Source organism: Rattus norvegicus, chromosome 8 (genome assembly GCF_021556685.1).
Source record: "Rattus norvegicus strain SHRSP/BbbUtx chromosome 8, alternate assembly SHRSP_T2T, whole genome shotgun sequence".
NCBI classification, from domain to species: Eukaryota; Metazoa; Chordata; class Mammalia; order Rodentia; family Muridae; genus Rattus; species Rattus norvegicus.
In genome coordinates this window covers 71,285,058-71,305,000 of record NC_141541.1, presented here as the reverse complement: position 1 = coordinate 71,305,000, position 19,943 = coordinate 71,285,058, and the positions used below count along the sequence as shown (strand labels likewise).

At 47.0% G+C, this 19,943-nt stretch overlaps 1 pseudogene; it reads right to left on the bottom strand.

Annotated features, from left to right (window-relative positions):
* Nucleotides 1-12,372: 12,372 nt before the first annotated feature.
* On the bottom strand, nucleotides 12,373-13,234 carry LOC148004198 (peptidyl-prolyl cis-trans isomerase A pseudogene; annotated as a pseudogene).
* Nucleotides 13,235-19,943: the final 6,709 nt, after the last annotated feature.

Genomic DNA, 19,943 nt, shown 5'->3' with positions numbered 1-19,943 from the left:
GTGCTCCTCCAAACCTTGGCACCCTGGCCTTTGACATCACTCACCTACGAGGCCATGCTTACAGCGGCTGTGGTACACCGGCGAAAGCTGCAGCATATGAGTGCCAGCAGCCCCTTCTGCTGACTCTGGCTCACCCGGAAGCAAGCCATTTCCACTTTTCCAGGTGCCGAGCTGCTGCTGACTTCTCTTCTAGGATGAAGACGTATTTCCTGCCCTTGCTGTCCAAGTCTGGGGACGTGGGGAATAGATGAGTAAGGGCACTGGGAACTCCAGAGACGTCTGGACCCTCTCCCAGGGAACAGTAGTAGCTGCCACTCCCCATACCTGGTGACTGAGGCACTTGCCCCCATCAGGAAAGACTCAAAAAACCAGAAAATGAGAGTACCAAGATGAACCATCACACTGTGTTAATATTTTCACACCACTTAACTCTCATTAAAATGTACTTTGCTGAATTTAATATGTGATTTCAAATGACACAACATATTAAGTGCTTAATATACTAGAAATTATGAAACTATTATAGTCGATGCCATATGAAATAATTAGAGTGAATTAAACTTTAGCAGCCGAGTGAAGGAGAAGCTTCAACTTACGATGTCTGCAAGTCACTTAAGCCGACGCCGTAGCCCCCAAATAAATGTCCAGAAATTAGGCTCTTTAAATAAAAACTGAACTCCATGTGTACTTACACCACAAGGTCTTCTGGGCTTTGGTGACAACATGGAACATGGCTGCATTGGGCAGGAGGTGACAGGTCCTGGGATCCCCTCCTGAGAAGAACTACGGGCTTTACCTGACTTTGTGCCAGCGGCATAACTTAAGTGGCAAAAGATGTCAAGATGAAGAGGTTGTCTTTATGTCGGACCAGTACACTGCTGAGCTAAAAATAGAAACAAGCCTTCTCAACTGGCAGAGCCGCACTCTGTGCCGGCTGCAACTGATCACTTAGCCTTACAGCACATCTGTACTGTAAGCCGCCATTTTCTGCTGAAGAAGCTCGCTCTGATGAGAATCATCAAGGTCTTTGATCAGATCCACTGTTGGCCCACATCTCCTTCATCATGCTTGTAAACCCTTCAGACTTCTCATTGTGTGTGAGCACCAGTGTATGAATACATGTGAGTGTGTGTTGTGCATATATGTGTGGAGGAAGAAGGATGCCCTCTGTTGCTCTCCAATTCATTTTTTAAAAGATTTTATTCATGTGTGTAAATGTGTGTCTGCGTGGGTGTGTGCAGGTGTTCGGAAGCAAGCAGAGGGCCTTGGATCTCCTGGAGTGGAATTATTGCGAGTTGCCCAACTCGGGGCACTGGGAACGGAACACTGGTCCTCTGGAAGAGTAGCATTTGCTCCTAACTGCTGAGCCATCCCTCCACTTTATTCATTTAAGGCAGAGTCTCTCACTGAACTGATTTGGCAAGATGGGCTGCCCAGCAAACCCCAGGCATCCTCCTGTTTGCATCTGCTCCACACCGGGATGACAGGCGCACTGTGACTTGCCTCAGCCTTTACATGGACGCTGGAGTTCAAACAGCCCTCTACCCACTGAGCCGCCTCCCAGCCTTGAGCATCCCTGACTTTTTATTCTCCTCCTCCTGCTCCTCCTGCTCCTGCTCCTTCTGTTCCTCCTCCTCCTGCTCCTCCTCCTCCTGTTCCTCCTGCTCCTGCTCCTCCTGCTCCTCCTGCTCCTCCTGCTCCTCCTGCTCCTCCTGCTCCTCTTCTTTCTCCTCCTCCTTCTGTTCCTCCTCCTCCTCCTTCTGTTCCTCCTCCTCCTTCTGTTCCTCCTCCTCCTTCTGTTCCTCCTCCTCCTTCTGCTCCTCCTGATCCTCTTCTTTCTCCTCCTCCTGCTCCTCCTGCTCCTCCTGATCCCCCTCCTCCTCCTGTCCCTCCTCCTCCTCTTCCTGATCCTCTTCTTTCTCCTCCTCCTGCCCCTCCTTCTGTTTTTGTTTTTTTATTTTTGAGACAGGGTCTCTCTGCGTATCCCTGGCTGTCCTGGAACTCTATGTAGACCAACTAACTGGCTTAGAGCTCACAGAGGTCCCTCTGCCACCGCCTCCTGAGTACTGGGATTAAAAGCCTTCACTACCTGCCATCCCCAGCTTATTTATGTATTTTAAAGAAATTGTTTTTAGAACTGTATGTATGTGATCATGTCTTTGTGTGAGTATGCACATGCAGAGGCATCATCAAATCTCCCCGGAGCTGGAGTTACAGGCAGCGGTGAGCTGTCTGCTGTCTATGCGGTAACTCAGGCCCTCTGCCAGAGCAGAAAGTGCTCCTAATACTCAGCCTCTCCAGCCCCCACTTTTATTTTGTAACACAGGGTCTCTCACTGAACCGGAAGCCCATTCATTGGTTCCGCTGGCTGGCTAGCTAATGAGCTTCACCTGTCACCACCTAGTTCCACCCTGCGTCAGGGTTATAAGTGTAAACCTTCACTTCCAGCTTTTTATTTGGAGATCCAAACTCAGGCCCTCATTCTCTCATGACAGTAGCTTTATTGACCGAGTCACACCCCCAGTTCCACGTACTCTTATTCATGTGTGAGTCTATTCTCTCATTCTTTTTTTCTGGAGCTGGGAACCGAACCCAGGGCCTTGCGCTTGCTAGGCAAGCGCTCTACCACTGAGCTAAATCCCCAACCCCTATTCTCTCATTCTTGTTTGAACCGTTTGTCATCGTGTGTCACAGTCTGATCTATTGAACAGGAGAATACAAATATATAAATGTAATAGGGTTAGAACTCTGTTCCACATACATGGAGAAAAGACTGAAAAAAGACATAAAAGTGTGCTTTGGTACTTTTCTTTATTGTATTTCTACCAAATTAAAACACTATGGGATGGGTGTACATGTACCCAGAGGCTCAGGACTGTCTTACGATGTAAAGTGCATCCAACTTAAAACGTCCTGATAGTCAGGGATGGAGAGATGGCTCAGCAGTTAAGAGTGCTTCTTGCTTTTGCAGAGGACTTCATGGTTGTTCACGGTTGTCCAAACCTGCAGTTCCAAGGGATGCAATACTGTCTTCCTTCTGGCCTCCAAGGACATTGCATGCATGTGGTTCAAATACACACATGCAAGAAAACATACATACGAAATAATTAAAATTGATCAACCTCAACCTTTAAAAGTTCAAACCTGGGGCTGAGGGGACAGGGCAGTGAATAAGTTCTTACCACACAGCCTTGACAACCTGAATTTGTTTCCTGGCAACCCAGTGGCAGAATAAGAAGAGATTTTGCCCTCAAAACAAGGTGGAAAGTAAAAACCAGGTCCTGCAGGCATATGTATGTGAGTACATACACACGCGTGCGCACGCACGCACACACACACACACACACACACACACACACACACACGAATAAACAATCTTTTAAAAGTCTCTTAGAAAGTTCAAAACAAGCTACATACTTCCAATGTACAATGGTGCAGAGTGGGCATTCTTCTTTCTAAAGGGAAGAATCGCAGTGTTCATGGTTGGGACCAGAGCAAGACCAAAATTCAGCTGAGGGACACCAAATCCTGCAGCCCCTTGTTAGCCTCAGACTTGGAAAGAGAGCTGCCACAGGCTTTGTCTCACAGACAGAATCTAGAGTTTTGAAAGTGAACATATCTGGCACAGAAGCAGAAAGAGGACTTACTGGGGGTGGGAAGCAGCATGAGGAGTTGGGAGGCAGGAAAGTTTAACTATGGGGTGAATATTAGCAAAGCAAGTGACAGACAGGCCTGGAAGTGTCATAATGAACCCCGATGTTTTATATGACTGGGAAAGTCAATGTTAAAGTCAAGCCTGGACAAGGGGCTCCGCTGGCCAGCGTCAGTGCAGTGGGGTGGGGCAGGACAAGGCCTCCTTGGACCGTCTAGACCTTCCTCCTTAGCTATCACCTCATGCAGCTGAAGCTAGCAGTGTGAGCAGGCAGAAATGCCCGGGGCGGTGGGGGGGGGAGCGGCGGGTTGCTGTTGCTAGTCTGGCTCCCTAGATTTAGCCTCTTCATCCACCATGATGGGGCTCCTACTGACACACTTTTAAAAAAGGTTAAATATTTGTTTGTTTGTTTTTGTTTTTCTCAGTGGAGCCCTGGCTGTCCTGGAACTCACTCTGTAGATCAGGCTGGCCTTGAACTCAGAGATCTGCCTGCCTCTGGGAATAAAGGTGCACACCACTACTGCCTGGTTTCTTTTCAATTTTTAATTATGGGGTATGCATGTGTAAGTGAGCTGCCCTGGGAGGCCAGAAAAGAGCATTAGACCCCCTGAAACTGAAGTTACAGGCAGTTGTGGACTGCGCTTTGTGGATGCTGAGAACAGCACTCAGGTCTTCTGCAAAAGTAGCTTGTTCTCTTAACCACTAAGCCATCTGTCCAAACTACCCCCACCCCCATTTATATTTTTTGATACAGTTTCATGTGTCCTAGGCTGGCCTCGACCTCACTGTGTAATTGAAGATGCCTGATCCCCCTTCTTCTGTCTCTGAGTCCAGGAGTGCAGCACCACTGGGGGTTTTATGCATTGCTGGAGATCAAACACAGGGCCTGGATAACCAACGGAACTACACCCCCAAAATCCCTTCTGGGATTTTGATAGGCAACAGGTCTACTTGGAGTCCCTCTGAGGAGATCATGAAAGGTCAGCTCTCCTCACTGGCAGGATGATGGGCCAGAAGTTGGATACAGCAGGGTAGGCTGTGCTTGAAAACACATCAGTTAAGAGGGCCTTCAGAGGCCCAGGGGAAAGCTGTGGAACCAGTCAAAGGGGCTGTGCCGTAACCAGTGGAGTTGTGGGAAATAGTAGGGAAGATTATTAAAGATGTAACAGCTGGATGACTGGGGGAGGGCATCCGGGAGGACGTCCCTCTTTGAACAATCCCCCCACCTCCAGCAATCCAGCTATGCATGATTGCATAGCTCTACGCAACCTCATGCAACCCCAGCCTAGACTCAGCATGTCAGTCTGGAATCTCCCTCATGCCTAACAATAGGGCCCAGCATCCCTTTCTTCTCTTCCTTTAACGTTTTTTAAAAAGTAGGTAGCGGGGTGTGTGTGTGTGTGTGTGTGTGTGTGTGTGTGTGCGCGCGCGCGCACTAAGTACTCTTAACCCCTAAACCATCTCCACAGCTCCTCTTCCTTCCTCTCACAAAGGACAATATCGCTTTGCTGTTTACAGTGCTGGCAAAGGCAGCCCGAGCAGACAACACTCTCACTGCTAAATTTGGGTTCCGGGAGAAAGCTAAGGAACCGGCCACATTGATGTGCATGTTCCGCGAAAAGGCCATCATCTCCACACTTCCTTCCTTCCTGCTTCTATGGTGCTCTGGTGACTCTCTTTACCGGCCTAACTAACACTCCCGCCCTCCTCCCTTTTGTTTTAGACATTACTCATTAACAACTGTTCTCCTTATTGCAATAGCCTGAGTCAAATCTTAAGCCTCGGATGCTTACTCTTCATAGTTTCTAGAGGTCCTTGTAAATGTCAGTTGAATGAGGAATTTGCCTGGAGTCCCAGGTTCCAGTCCTGGCTCATTTGTGTCTGGCTTCCCCTTCTAGCAAGTTCCAGTTCTGGTCTGAGGGGAGGTGGCGCCCAGCGAACAGCTGTACCTTTCCCATGCTGCCACCAGAGGGCGACGGCTCCGCGCAGGAGGCCCCTCGCTGTTCCCGCAGGCATTGGCCGCCTACAAGCGAGCTCGCCCTGGGTGCGACGCCCTAGAGGCGCCTCCTGCAGCTCTGCACGCTGCCAGCCGGGCTCTCCAGAGGCCCTTAAGTGGGTGGGAACAGCCTTCCAAGGCCAACCTCCTGCTTCTGCGGCTAGCACTGGTCGGTGACATCTCCCCTTCTCTGGCCTCTCTTATCTAGGTGGAACAGACTTCGAAGGGTCCCGATTCAGCGGGAAATGGGGATGGGGAGTGGAGGTACCCAGGAACTTCGGAACTACTAGCAGTCGTACAAATGGACCAGCCGGCCTAAAGATGGGGACCAGGGAACATGAAGGAAAAATGTTAACCTTTGACGGCCTGAACCGTGGGTCAGAACTGAAACGGGGGTTTTCGCATCCCAACTCCCAGCTGTTGGGCTGGAACGGTCTGGATCAGAAATGGTTTCCTACTAGGGAGTGGGGAGAACAACAAAAACAAAAACAAAACAAAACAGACAGCCACTGCAAGAAAAGCCCCACACCGAATGTACTCTCTTAAAGGACTCCGGCTGGGGAGCTCATTGACTTGGTCCTGAGGAGGGTGGCATTTGCTTGAAAGTGCCTCTGTCCCCAGACACATTTGGAAACGTTAAGCAGAGAGCTCGACTTCAGAGTCAGCTCTGGCAATTGGATTAACCTTGCGGGGAAAGGCTTCATTTTCTGTGTGTGGTTCAAATTCTTCAGCATTAACATCTGTAATACCAGAAAGCAACCATTCACTTCAGCTGGCAAAAACGATACCAAAAAACAAAAACAAAAACAAAAACAAACAAAAACAAAAAACAAAAAAACCCCCGCAAAATAACAAAACAGGAAAGGAAGGGCAAAAATCTAAAAACAACACTAACAAAAAACAGTAACTTAAAGCCAACCAGCAAAGCTAAGCACGGTGGCACATGTCTATAATCCCAACACTCTGGAGGCAGAGGCCTGGGGATCTCTGAGTTTGAGGCCAGCCAGGGGTACACAGAGAAACAACAAACAAACAAAAAGACACAAAACTATCAAAAATCTCCCCAAACCCAAATGAGACCAAAAAAATCACCTCCTTCAAGAATTAGGAACCAAGACAGGGAGAGGTGGCTCTGTAGCTAAGAGCACTGGCTGCTCTTGCAGAGGACCTAGGCTGGATTCCCAGCATCCACGGAGCAACTCACAACTTCAGCTCCAGGGGTTCCTACGTCCTCTTCTGCTTCTGGCCTCACCAAGCAACTGCATGCTCGTCATTCAAGGGCAAAACACTCATCCACACACATTTTAAAAAAATGTTTTAATGCTTTTAAGGAATGGGAAGCTGGGCAGTGGTGGCACACTCCTTTAATTCCAGCTCTTGGGAGGCAGAGGCAGGTGGATTTCTGTGAGTTTGGAGTTTGAAGCCAGCCTGTTCTACAGAGTGAGTTCCAGGACAGCCAAGAGTACACAGAGAAGTCCTGCCTCAAACTCCCCCACCACCCAAAAAAGAAGAAGAAAAGAAAAAAGAAAGGCAGAATGGGAGACTGCACAAGAGGATAAAGAAAATGTTCCCACATGCCTCGCACCACAGACATTGGCGCTGTTTTTTCTCTAAAAAATGAGGATAACGGTGTGAACAGTATGGGAATGTCCTGAGGACTCAGGGAACGTAAGTAACATTCCACAAGTGTTAGCTAATTTTATATGGAAAGAAACCAGCCCCAAACTGTACGGATCCGCCACTTATGCAACTTTCCAGTCAATTGTTCTTCCAAAATGATAGTTTTACTGATTGCACGGTATTTCATCCCATTTTAGTACAATTTATTTAAGTTAGCCCCTGCTGTGGAGCCTTTAAATTGTTTCCAGTTTTTGCTGTTAAAATAACAGCAAGATTAACATCTTTAAACATCTACCCTTGTCAGCATTTCTGATTATTTCCTTAGGCAGATATTTTAGAGGTAGGATTACTAGGACAAAGGGCACAAATATTTTTCAGGCTTTTGAGTCAGGTTACAGAATTGCTTCCCAGAGAGATCCTGCCAATTCCCCCTCCCACCTGCAGTGTGAGAGAGTGCCCGCCTCACAGCACACAAAGGAGGAATCTTTGGGGGAGGGGTGGGATCTGAGGATGCTGCCTACTCTTCCGATAGTGTGCAGTTTTGGAGAGAGGGGGCCTGTGGGAAGAATAAAGGAGACTGTAAGGACTTATGGAGTGTGATGAGGTTCTTGTTTGTTTTGGTAGCCTAAAAAATATTATTTATGTATCTGTGTGTGCGCCTGCGTGAGTTTCTGTGCACGACCTGCTTGTAGGAGCTGTGCAGGCCAGGAGAGGGTGTCTGATCCTTCGGAACTGGAGTTACAGGCAATCGTTAGACATCTTGTGGGTGCTGGGCCCTGAACTTAGGTCCTCAGCAGGATCGATACATGTTCATAACCAGAAAGACATCTCTCCTGCCCCAAGGTACAAGAAGGAACTTTCCTTCCCTGTCTCTGTGCGTGCATTGTGTGCGTGCACGTGCATTGTGTGTGTGTCATCTGTCACTGCTTTTGAGACGGTGTCTCACTATGCTACTCCGGCTGGCCTGGAAGCCACAGAGACCCACCTGCCTCCAGAGCGCTGGGATTAAATGACTGCACCTGGCAGGAGTGTGATGGTTTTAATTGTTGACACAAGCTAGAATCATAGGAGTCTCAGTGAGGGACTGTCTAGATCGGTTTGGCCTATGGGCATGTCTACAGAGTGGCGGTTCTCAACCTTGGGTGGCAACCCCTTGGCAAACCTCTACCGCCCAAAATATTTGCATTACAATTTATTACAGTAGCAAAATTACGCTTGTGAAGTATCAATAAAAATAATTTTATGTTTGGGGGGCTCACCACACCATGAAGAACTGTATTGAGGGATCACAGCATGAGGAAGGTTGAGAACCATTGCTGTAGGCTTTGAGTTGGACTGCCTTTCACGAATGGAAAGATCCAGCCTGTGAGTGGGAGCCAGGATCCGCCATTTTGGGTTCTGGGATGCTAGGAATAGAGGAAGCTAGCAGCCGCCTTCAGTAAGCACCTCCATTGTGATTCCTCTCTAGTGAGGATGTGAATGGAAGCTCTGTGGTCCCACATCACCTCCCCTGGGGCTGCACCCTGGGTTTTCGAACTGAAAGAAGCCCATTCCCTCCGAGCTGCTTTTTTTCAGGGTATTTGTCACAACCACGGAACTGAACTAGACACCAGTTTGCTTTGGGCTTAAGGAGGAGAGCATGTATTCCCAGGCTGCTGGAAAGAGGTGTGCGTAGGCTTTAGTCAGGGCAGGTTAGCAGGTGGTACTCAAGAGGCCGGTCCCTCTGTTTAGAGGTAGAAGATGAGGCAAGAGCTTGAGAGGCCAAGGAGCAAGCCTTTTACCTGATAATAGAAGAGACCACAGTCCATTGAAGCCGATGACCTTCAGACTTGGAGTTAGCATTCTGTGAGGTGAAAGACAGGCTTTCTCTTCAGTAAGCAAACACCTAAGGCATACGAACATCGGCCAACTCTTGCAAAACATGTGGTAAGCAGTCAGAAATACTGGGGGTGGGACAGTTTGTTGTAGAAGGCTGTGTACTTCTGCAGATGAACCACACTTGCAGGAGACCAGCGCTTATAGAAGTTGTTCTGGAAGGTTACTCCAGCCAATACATCTCTTTCGGAAATCATTCATGCCAGGCAATGCTTGAAGGGAAGGCATTTGCTCACTCTGAAAAAAGAGCAAAACTCTAAATAAGGAATCAGATGTGGTTTTAAAAACACACACACCCGTCACTCAGATTTATCCCAGGAACTCCATACGGCCTCCATGTCAGAAGGTCGTGTGATTACCTCAAATGACAGGAACCAGCAGCTGATAAAGTTCACCTCCTGTTTATGATTTAAAAGCACCTTGGAGAGGTGTGCTGACTCAAAGGTCACAGAGCAAAACCTTGAGGCAAATGTGATACAAAACACAGAAAATGTAGATTGTCCCTAGGCCTTAGAACAAAGTGAGGAGTCCAGCTCCTGTACCAGCTGATAGAGCGTAATGGACGCTTTAGACTAAGCCGTGAGGAGAAAAGAGACCGATGAGCTACAGGAGGAGGAATAGATTATCGTGACAGGAAGGAAACTTTTAAAAAGACTTATGTATATGAATATTTGGCCTGAGTGTCCATCTCTACTCATGGTATGCCTGATAACAGAAGTCAGAAGAGGACATCAGATCTCCTAGAACGAGAGTTACAGACAGTTGTGAGCCACCCTGTGGGTGCTGAGAATTGAGTCCAGGTCTTCTGCAAGGGACCCAGTACTCTTAACTGCTGAATCGCCTGTCCGGCCCGGAAAACTTCCTTTTTAAAGATTTATTTACTTATTTTATGTATATGAGCACATTGTCACTGTCTTCAAACACTACAGACGCTGCAGAAGAGGGCATTGAATCCCATTACAGATAGTTGAGTCACCAGGTGGTTGCTGGGAATTGAACTCGGACCTCTGGAAGAGCAGTCAGTGCTCTTAAACGCTGAGCCACCTTTTCAGCCAAAGGAAACAAACAAACAAGCAAACAAACAACAACAACATTGCATGCATGCACGAATCATGGCACATGTATGGAGGTCAGGGGACCACTTGTGGGAGAATAGACAATAGGAATTTCCAACACTGAAAAAGTAGTAAACAAATAACAGCAAAAATAAGTTCCCCAGGCCAGATTGAACAATAAACAGACTTGACTCCTTGAGAGCTCTGAGAGCCATGAATACTGGGACATGTATGGTGGCAATGGCGGGGGCGGGGGGAAGGAAAAGGGACAGGAACAAGGACAAGAGGCTATTTGAGGGGCTGCAAGAGGGCTCAGTGGGGAAAGGGCTGGCCACAAAGGCCTAATGACTGAGTCTGACATTCAGGGACCACGTAAAAGAATAAGGAAAAAAAAAAACTAACTCCTCTGGCTCCACACCTGTACCTCTGGCATGTGTGGGGCAAGCACACGCACGTGTATATACATGCCATACATGTACACACACACACACACACACACTAATAAAGAAATACATTTTTTAAAAAGATTTATTATGTATACAGCGTTCCACCTGCATGTACACATGCAGGCCAGAAGAGGGCACCAGATCTCATTATAGATGGCTGTGAGCCACCATGGGGTTGCTGGAAATTGAACTCAGGACCTCTGGAAGAGCAAACAGTGCTCTTAACCTTTGAGCCATCTCTCCAGCCCAAGAAATACATTTTTTTCTTTTCTTTTTTTCGGAGCTGGGGACCGAAACCAGGGCCTTGCACTTCCTAGGCAAGCGCTCTACCACTGAGCTAAATCCCCAACCCCGAAATACATTTTTAAACAAAAAGATTTGAAGAAATAGTTTGCCCTAAGTTAACATCAGACACCAAAATATAGGTCTAGGAAGCTCAAAACAAACAAACCAGTAAGGGACTGGGTGCGGTAGCTCACACCTTTACTTTCAGCACTTAGGAGGCAGAGGCAGGGGGATCTCTGTGAGTCCAGGCCTGGCTGGTCTACACAGTGAGTTCCAGGGCAGCCAGCGCTACATAAAAAGACCTTGTCTCAAAATGTAATGCAAACAGTAAGCGGGATGAAAATACCAAATAAATAAGGAAATTGGTGGCTCTCGACTTCCCTAATGCTGTGACCCTTCGATAGAGCTCGTGTTCTGGTGACCTCCCCAACCATAAAATTATTTCCATTGCTACTTCATAACTGTAATTTTAATACTGTTATGAATGGTAATGTAAACATCTGTGTTTTCCAATGGTCTTAGGCGACCTCTGTATAAGGGTCTTGATTGACACCCAAAGGGGTCTCCTCCCATAGGTTGAGAACTGCTGAAACAAGCAAACAGAATCAATCTATGCCCAGACATCTATAGTCAAACTCCAGAAAATCAGAGTAAGAAACGAGTTTGAGGGCTAATGGAATGGTCTGGATGGTAAGGACCTTTACAGCCTCAGGCATTCGGATGCTCGGTCCCCAGTGGGTGGTGATGTTTGGTGAGTCTCATGAGACGCAGCCTTGGAAGAGGTCAGTCATTGGGGGCATGCTGTGAGAGTCCCTACCACTCCTCCATTCATGCTCTGTACTTGTGCTTGCGGTTGTGATGTGTGCCCTCAGTCTCTGCTCTGGTCACCATGCCAGCTGCCCCCACTCCACCATCATGGATCCAACCTTCCGGGACTACAAGCCCAACTCAACTCTTCTTTCGGTTGCCTCGGCCATCTTATCACAGCGACAGAAACATAGCCAGACAGCTACAGTGGCACAGTAGCACAGATGCCTCACATGCATTAATCCCAGCACGACAAAAAGCAGGGAGGAGGAAAATGGAAGGAGGGAAGGAAAGAGGCAGAGAGGAAGGAGACCAAGAAAAAGGACACACTAGCTAGACATGACAGTCCACGGCCGTCAAAGGCAGGAGGATCATTAAATCAAGGCCAAGACTGGACTACACCGAAAGACCCAGAGTCAACACCCGAAGTAACAAAGAACAAAAGGAAAGTTATAGGAGATAATAATAAATGTGGCTAGCATTAATTCAACTATTCTAACAATGATGTGGAACACCAGCCAATCTAAATGAAAGTGAGACAAAGATAAGACCCAATTGTGTCATCTCTCTGACACTTTATTTGTTTTTTCTAACAGTTCTTATTTAGTTTTTATTCATAATCATAAACTTAACTCTGCAATCCAGCTAGACTTGGAGGGGACTGAGGAAAATATGGGACCCAAAGAACTTCAGTGAGAGCAGAGATTATAAGCATTTTGAGCAGCTGGGATGGGGCAGGGGCGCTCTCCTGAGCTGCAGAAGGAATGGTTTGGTGGGTAAGATGTCCGCAAGTCCAAAGCATTAGAGCTGTCCACAGTCAGAAATGGTTAACTTCTTGCTGGTCTTGTCATTCCTGGACCCCAAACACTTCACTGCTTCCCCAAAGCACATCCCTTCTCTCCCCTTCCCAGCGTCCACATGGTTGCTCTCCAGCCACTCAGTTTTGGCAGTGCAGATAAAAAACTGGGAACTGTTTGTGTTTGGTCCAGCATTTGCCAAGGACAAGATGCCAGGACCCGTTTGCTTCAGGATGAAGTTCTCACCCTCAAATGTCTCTTTGTAGATGGGACCTGCTGCCAGTGCCATCATGGTGTGTGACGTCACCACCCTGGCACACGAATCCTGGAATAATTCTGTGAAAGGAGGAGCCCTTATAGCCAAACCCTTTCTCTCCAGTGCTCAGAGCATGAGCGTTCTGCTGTCTTTGGAACTTTGTCTGCACACGGCTGGAAGGAGACCCTGTCCAAGTGTTCGCTGTAGGCAGAGATGTTGAAGTCTGTGGTGGAGTTGACCGTGGCTGCAGCAAGTGGGACAGCAGCGGCTGCAAAGCCAAGACTCACCCTAAGTGTGGACATAGAGAAACAGACTCCCTAACATCCATCACAAGAAAGTGGGACTTGGCTGTGCTAATGTCAGACAGAACAGGTTTCAGGACAAGAAAGGTTATCAAAAACACAAGGTGGTGATCAAAGAGTGAACTCTTCAGGGAGACACAAACATACTTAATGTGTGTGTCACAGAAATAGAGGGTCAAAATATAGGAGGCAAAAGCCGAAAGAGCCTCAAAGACAGGGAATGGCCGTCAGCTTCCTTCTATGGCACAGATCCAGCGGGGCTAGAGAGATGGCTCGGTGATTTAGAGCACAGACCTGATCCTGGACGCAGCACCTGCATAGCCATCTGTGACACCGGTTCCAGGAGATCTAACACGGTCATTTGGCCTCTGAAGGCACCAGACATGCAAACAAGTATGAAGGCAAAACACGAATACACAAGATTTTTCTTAATTTAAAACAAAACAAAACCCAACAGATCCCACAGCCAGCAAATCAGTAAGGACATAGCTGAACTCAACACCATCATCAATCAAGCAGACATCTGTAGACAGCTCTATCCAGCAACCATGTAATAGACATTTTGCTTAAGCAAAATGGACTGTTCACCCACATAGACCACAATCAGAGCTATAAAACACATCTAACGCATTTCAAAGCATTCAAATCAGAGTGCCTGCTTTCGGAACATGACGGAGTTCCACAGAAGGATAGCCAGGAAATTCACAGACACTTGAAGTTAAACAGCCGACTTCGAAATAAAGCCCGAATTAAAAGAAGAAATCTCAAGTGTAATTAGAAAATATTTGCAACTGAGTGAAAATAAAAACAAAACATGTGAAGATTTGTGAGCCGTCTCGGGAGCGGTGCTTAGAGGGAGATTTACAATGTCGAATGCAGGCATTTGGAAGAAGAAAGCTTAAACCAATAACTCAAGCTTTTCTCTTAGGAAGGGGGTTGGGGGACAGACTGGACTGGACAGACAGGGACAGATGAACTCATTGAGGTGGGGGTGGGGATGTGATCCACAGGGGAGGGGGCGGAGGAAACTAAATGCAAGCAAGATAAGGGAACCTGACGGAGGAGATGACTCACAGGTAAAGGTGCTCACCTTGCCTGATCTGAATTCAACCCCTAGGACCCATATAAGGTAGAAGAGAGCCAACTCCACCAAGCTGTACTCTGACCTCCACAGGTATTCTGTGGTGGTTTAAAGTCCCTCACCGGCTCAGCCATTTGAACACCTGGTCCCACATTGACGATGCTGTCTGGGCAGGATTAGGGGCTGCAGTCTTGCTGGGGAGGCTTAGGGAGTGCTGGGGGCAATGTGTCACTGCTGGCAAGATGTTCTCTGACCTTCACAATGTAAACTCGTGCACAACCACACACATCCTTCTTTTTTTTTTTTAGATTTATTTATTTATTTTATGTATGTGAGTACACGGTCACTGTCTTCAGACACACCAGAAGAGGGCATCGGATCCCATTACAGATGGTTGTGAGCCACCATGTGGTTGCTGGGAATTGAACTCAGGACCTCTGGAAGAGCAGTCAGTGCTCTTAACCGCTGAGCCATCTCTCCGGCCCAACCACACACATCCTATAAGTCTATAGCCTTTACTTGTTTGTAAAGAAACAAGTGTAACTTTACAAAGAAATCATTTAAAGGTGAAACGAAGAAGAAAACGCAAATATCCCAGGTGTCGAAGTCATTTGAAGTCCCCTGACTATTGGACTATTCATAGTACTGCCACTGGGGACAGGAGGGGAACTAACAGGGGAGGATAAATGAACTGTGGGCCTGTGTGAGACCCTGGGACAATCACAAAGTAGTCACTTCTGCTTCTCCAGGAAGCAGATGTCCTTCGTCAACCAAGATGACCTCTCCAGGGAGCTCGGGTACACCTTGTTTGTCACTTTTCTCCTTGCTGTGACAAAATTCACCCAACAATAGCACCGTAAGTAGGAAAGTTTTGTTTGGTCAAGGGCACAGTATGCCACAGTCAGAGTCAAGATGGCGGGAGCAAAGGCAAGCGGGTCACATGGCATCCACAGTTAGGAAGCAAATAGAAGAATGGGTGCTCAGTTCTCTTTCTCGTTTTTATTCAGCCCAGCAGAACCCAGCCAATGATATGGTACCGTCCACATTTAAGCAGGGTCTCTCCATCTCAGTTAACCTAATACAGATAACCTCTTGCAGGCATAACCAAGGGTGGTCTCCCGGGTGATTCTAGATCTGGTGAAATGGACACTCAGCATGAACCATCACAGGACCTCAATGAACTCGGGGTTTTCAGCTAGATAGTGAATTAATTTTCAACTGATAAGTACTTTGTAGCCTATACCATTCATTTCTAACAAATAATATTTGAAATTCATCTCTCGAATCAGCAATCAGATTTATTCTGGCCAGCTCTGATGATGGCCTGGGAAAGACATTTCATCATTAGACTACAGGAAGATAAGGGTCTTACGCCCTTGGATGTATAAAACAATTACCTGAGTTACCTTTGTATTACCTTGGCAAAGCATCAGGACCAAGGCAACTTAAAAGGAAAGCATTTAATTTGGGGCTCATGGTTTGAGACAGAGTCTGTGACAACCATGGTGGGGAGACCGGCAGTGGGCAGGCAGGCATGGCGCTGGAGTGGTAGCTAAGAGTTGAAGTCTGATTTGCAAGTATAAGGCAGAAAGAGAGCTAACTTGGGATAGGATGGGCTTTTTTAAAACTCAAAGCCCATCCCTAGTGACACACCTCCTCCAACAAGGCCAAGCCTAATCCTTCCCAAACAGTTCTACCAACTGTGTACTAAGCACTTAATAGGAATGAGTCTCCGGGGACCGTTCCCTTTCAAACCAGCACACAGGTGATTTTTGTTTATTCCCATTGTGTAAGTTACTTCAAGTCTGTGGCAGAGACATCTCATCGGTTAAGAGTGCTTGTTTCTCTTCCTGAAGACCAGAGGTTTTTTTCCCAGTTCCCACCTTGGGCAACTCATATCCATCTGTCACTACTCCAGCCTCAGGGAATCTGATGCCCTCTTCCGGTCTCCACCAACACCTGCTTGTGCATATGCACACACATATGAGTAAATAATAAAATGAATCTTAATTTAAAAATTATATTTTACTTTGTGTGTTTGGGCATTTTGTCTGCCTGTATGTCTGTACTTATGCCTAATGTCTGTAGAGGACAGAAAATAGCATTGAATCTCCTGGAACTGGAGTTACAGCGAGCGGTGAGCTACGACATGAGTTCTGAGAACCAAATCCTAGTCTTTTACAAGAGCAGCAAGTGCTCTTAACTTGTAAGCCATCTCTTCCAGGCCCAATAAAATAAATCTTTTTTTTAAAAGCTATTTTAACACTTCTCCCTGGTTGGATTATATAAATGTAAACAATTCAACATTAAAGACTATGTGAGACTGTAAATGCAAATGGAGTCCCTTGTCAGTCCCCCTCCTCAGACGCTTTCTGATTTCTTCTAGGAAGCAACAGTGGTTAGTTTCCTGTGTAGTATTCTTCTAGGGATATTCTACACATCAGACACACACACACACACACACACACACACACACACACACACACACACGCACGGCTGCAAGTTCTCCTGGCAGGATCTCCCTGCCAAGAGGTCTGAAGGTGGATGTTCAAGGTGAGAGCAGCCACAGCCATGACACCCTTCCTGCTGTGACTCTGGCCAGCTGGTCATTGTGCCTGTTGGTCAAGGGTGGCCTGCTCCAGAGTCACCCTCACACTTGAAGTTCAGAAGTGAAAAAGCAGGAAGGTAAAGAGGGAGGATGGCTGGGCTGAGACACAAAGGTTCTCAGATGTCTCCCGCTGTTTACATCTAATGACCACAATAGCATCATGAGGCCAATCGGGGAGAGCTGGAGAAGTGGAGTATTTTATCTGGACTCATTGCTACTCCAAACAACATTTTTCTAGTAAAGAGTAACAGTAAATAAGTGCACACTCCATCTACCCATTTTATTTCTTGACACGCACACCTCCAATGCCAGTTAGACCCGTTTATTTCCTTTTACATTTAATCAAATGAGAACATGGTGTCTATTTTTGTGGTAGAGTGTTTTGTTTTGCTTTGCTTTGGCTTCGTGTGTGCCTGAGTGTGTGTGTGTGTGTGTGTGTGTGTGTGTGTGTGTTTGAGAGAGAGAGAAACAGAGACAGAGACAGAGACAGAGACAGAGACAGAGACAGAGAGACAGAGAGAAGATTTCTTTGTGTATCCCTGGCTGGCCTGGAACTTACTCTGTAGATCAGGCTGGCCTGGAACTCAGAGATGTGCCAACTTCTGCCTCCCGAGTGCTGGGGTTAAAGGCATGTGCCACCACCCAGCTTGTTTCCAGTTTTCTAAAAGCATGTTTTGTTTTTTAAGCTGGACATAAAGCCACACAGAATAAAACTGCATTTTCAAGCATGCTTTCAGTTAGGTATGAGGCCATGTGACTGAGCCCTGGCCTGGGGTTCCAGAGGACAGAAAGGTGTTATCTGTGTCTCTGTAAAGCACACTGTGCCTTCCTCTCCCTCTGTGTCTTCTTCCTTTCGTTGTTCAAAGTCAAGTGGATTCAGTTTTCTTTCAGGGCAGTCTACATCAATGGGGCTCAGTACTTGAGCCACTTCATTTAGGAACTCAGTAGCTTTTTCTCCTTAAATAAAACACAGAATCTCAGCTTTGATCATACTCCTTCCACAAATGACACTGTTGGCCTTTTCTTTGTAGTTGAGAGGAGTTGCCTTTTTTCTCACTTCCATGGGCATGAGCGCACAACACACACACACACACACACACACACACAAATACACACTGTACAGGGGGAGGAGGAGAGGGAGATTAAAAAACAAATCTTAAAGGGGGAGGGCTTTGAAAAAGTGTAAGTGGCCCAAGTAAGCACAAAGATTCATCAAATATTGACAGGCCGTTTATCCTAAGTATATGCTTTTTCTTTTTTTCCCCAGTGCAGGACCAGTTTCATCAAAACATCAGTGGTAGAGCGCTTGCCTAGGAAGCGCAAGGCCCTGGGTTCGGTCCTCAGCTCCGGAAAAAAAAGAACCAAAAAAAAAAAAAAATCAGCTGACTTCACACTTACGGGAAGAAGGCGGACAGTCACTCGTGGCTTCCCAGGCCCATGACAGAGGATGGTAAGTGGACCTGTGACAGCGTACAAGTACCCCTTGACATTAAAGCCCCACTTGTTTATAATGTAAGGCAGCTGACTTACAGCTGCCTCTGCTGTCTGCATGCAGCCTCTGTGTGTGTGTGTGTGTGTGTGTGTGTGTGTGTGTGTGTGTGTGTGTGTGTGCACGTTGTGCGTGAGAGCAAGCAGAGTTCCACAGGCTCAGTTCAGGAGGTGGATGAACTCCAGGAGAGAGAGAGCCCACAACTGGTGTGGCATGCCATATGCTGCGCATTACACCCTCACAGCTTGAAAGTTCCCCGTATTTCCAAAGCTGGCTCCTGTCCTTCAAGGCTAGCCTGTGCCATCAGTCACTGGAGGAGGCTGTGTTTCTAGGAAATTCAATCGAAGGATCGAAGGAAGTAATCAGCCTGGGAGATGCAGCCAGGTGAGAAAACATGCTTGCATGTTTTAACATGCATGACCTGGGTTCATACACAGCCTTGCATGCACAAACACACACACATGCACGGAGCATTAAGAGCTATTTTGAGAATGGTAGGTCTGAGATGGTGACAACCACCATTCCTTAGTAAGAAGTATTCCTTAGTAGAAGTAAGTATTCCTTAGTAATGATCCCTCCCTCAGAAGGGCTATGTGGCTAGCACCGTATCTCTCAGCTTCTCTTTACTTACTCATTTGGATTTCCTTAATTTCCTTCTTTCTTCCTTTCTTCCTTTACTTTCTTTCTTTTTTTAGATCCTTTTGAGCATCTCTGGTTGGCCTGGGAATCACAGCGGTTTGGCTTCCATCTACTTCCCAGTGCTGGGAGGCCTGGCTTCATTTCCTCTTAATTTCTATAGAACGCATGGATTTTGCATTATAGTGGTGCATGCCCTTAATGCCAGTACTTGGGATGCATAATCAAGCAGGCCTCTGTGAGTTTCATGCCACCCTGCCCTACATAGCAAGTTCTAGGCCAGCCAGTCTCCATGATGAGGCTTTCTCAAAAATAAACATAGGGGGGTTGGGGATTTAGCTCAGCGGTAGAGCGCTTGCCTAGCAAGTGCAAGGCCCTGGGTTCGGTCCCCAGCTCCAAAAAAAAGAAAAAAAAATAAACAAAGGAAGGAAGGAAGGAAGGAAGGAAGGAAGGAAGGAAGGAAGGAAGGAAAGGAGGGAGGGGAGGGAGGGAGGAATTATTAGTGTGTGGAGGTCTGAGGACATGCAGGAATCGCTTCTCTCCTCCCACCATGGATTCCTGGGATAGGACTCAGATCATAAGGTTTATACCTGCGAAGCTGTTCACATACAAACTTTTCATATTTTTAAGACAAGTTCTCACTTTACAGTTCAAGCTGGTTTTAGACTTAACTATGTAGCCCAGGTTAGACTCCAACATGCATTCCTCCTGCCTCAGCGTCCTGACTGCTGAGATTACAGGCAAGCACCACCACACCCACCTGAAATGTCTGAATAAGTATGTTTATCTGAATAAACATTTGAAGGGCCTCCAGAAACCAGCAGCAGGGAGGCAGTATTTGCCTTTTAAGAGCTGGAAAGCCTCCAGCTGACTACTTGGGTTTATGTCTGGATGGCCCCGCCACTTGGGAACTGTGTCATGCCACAAGTGACTTACCTGTATTTAGCTTCTCTTTCCTCATCTTTAAAGTGAAAATAATAGTACACATTTTATTACTGGGAGGAGGCTGGACCAGCCTTTCAGTGACCAGAGCATCTG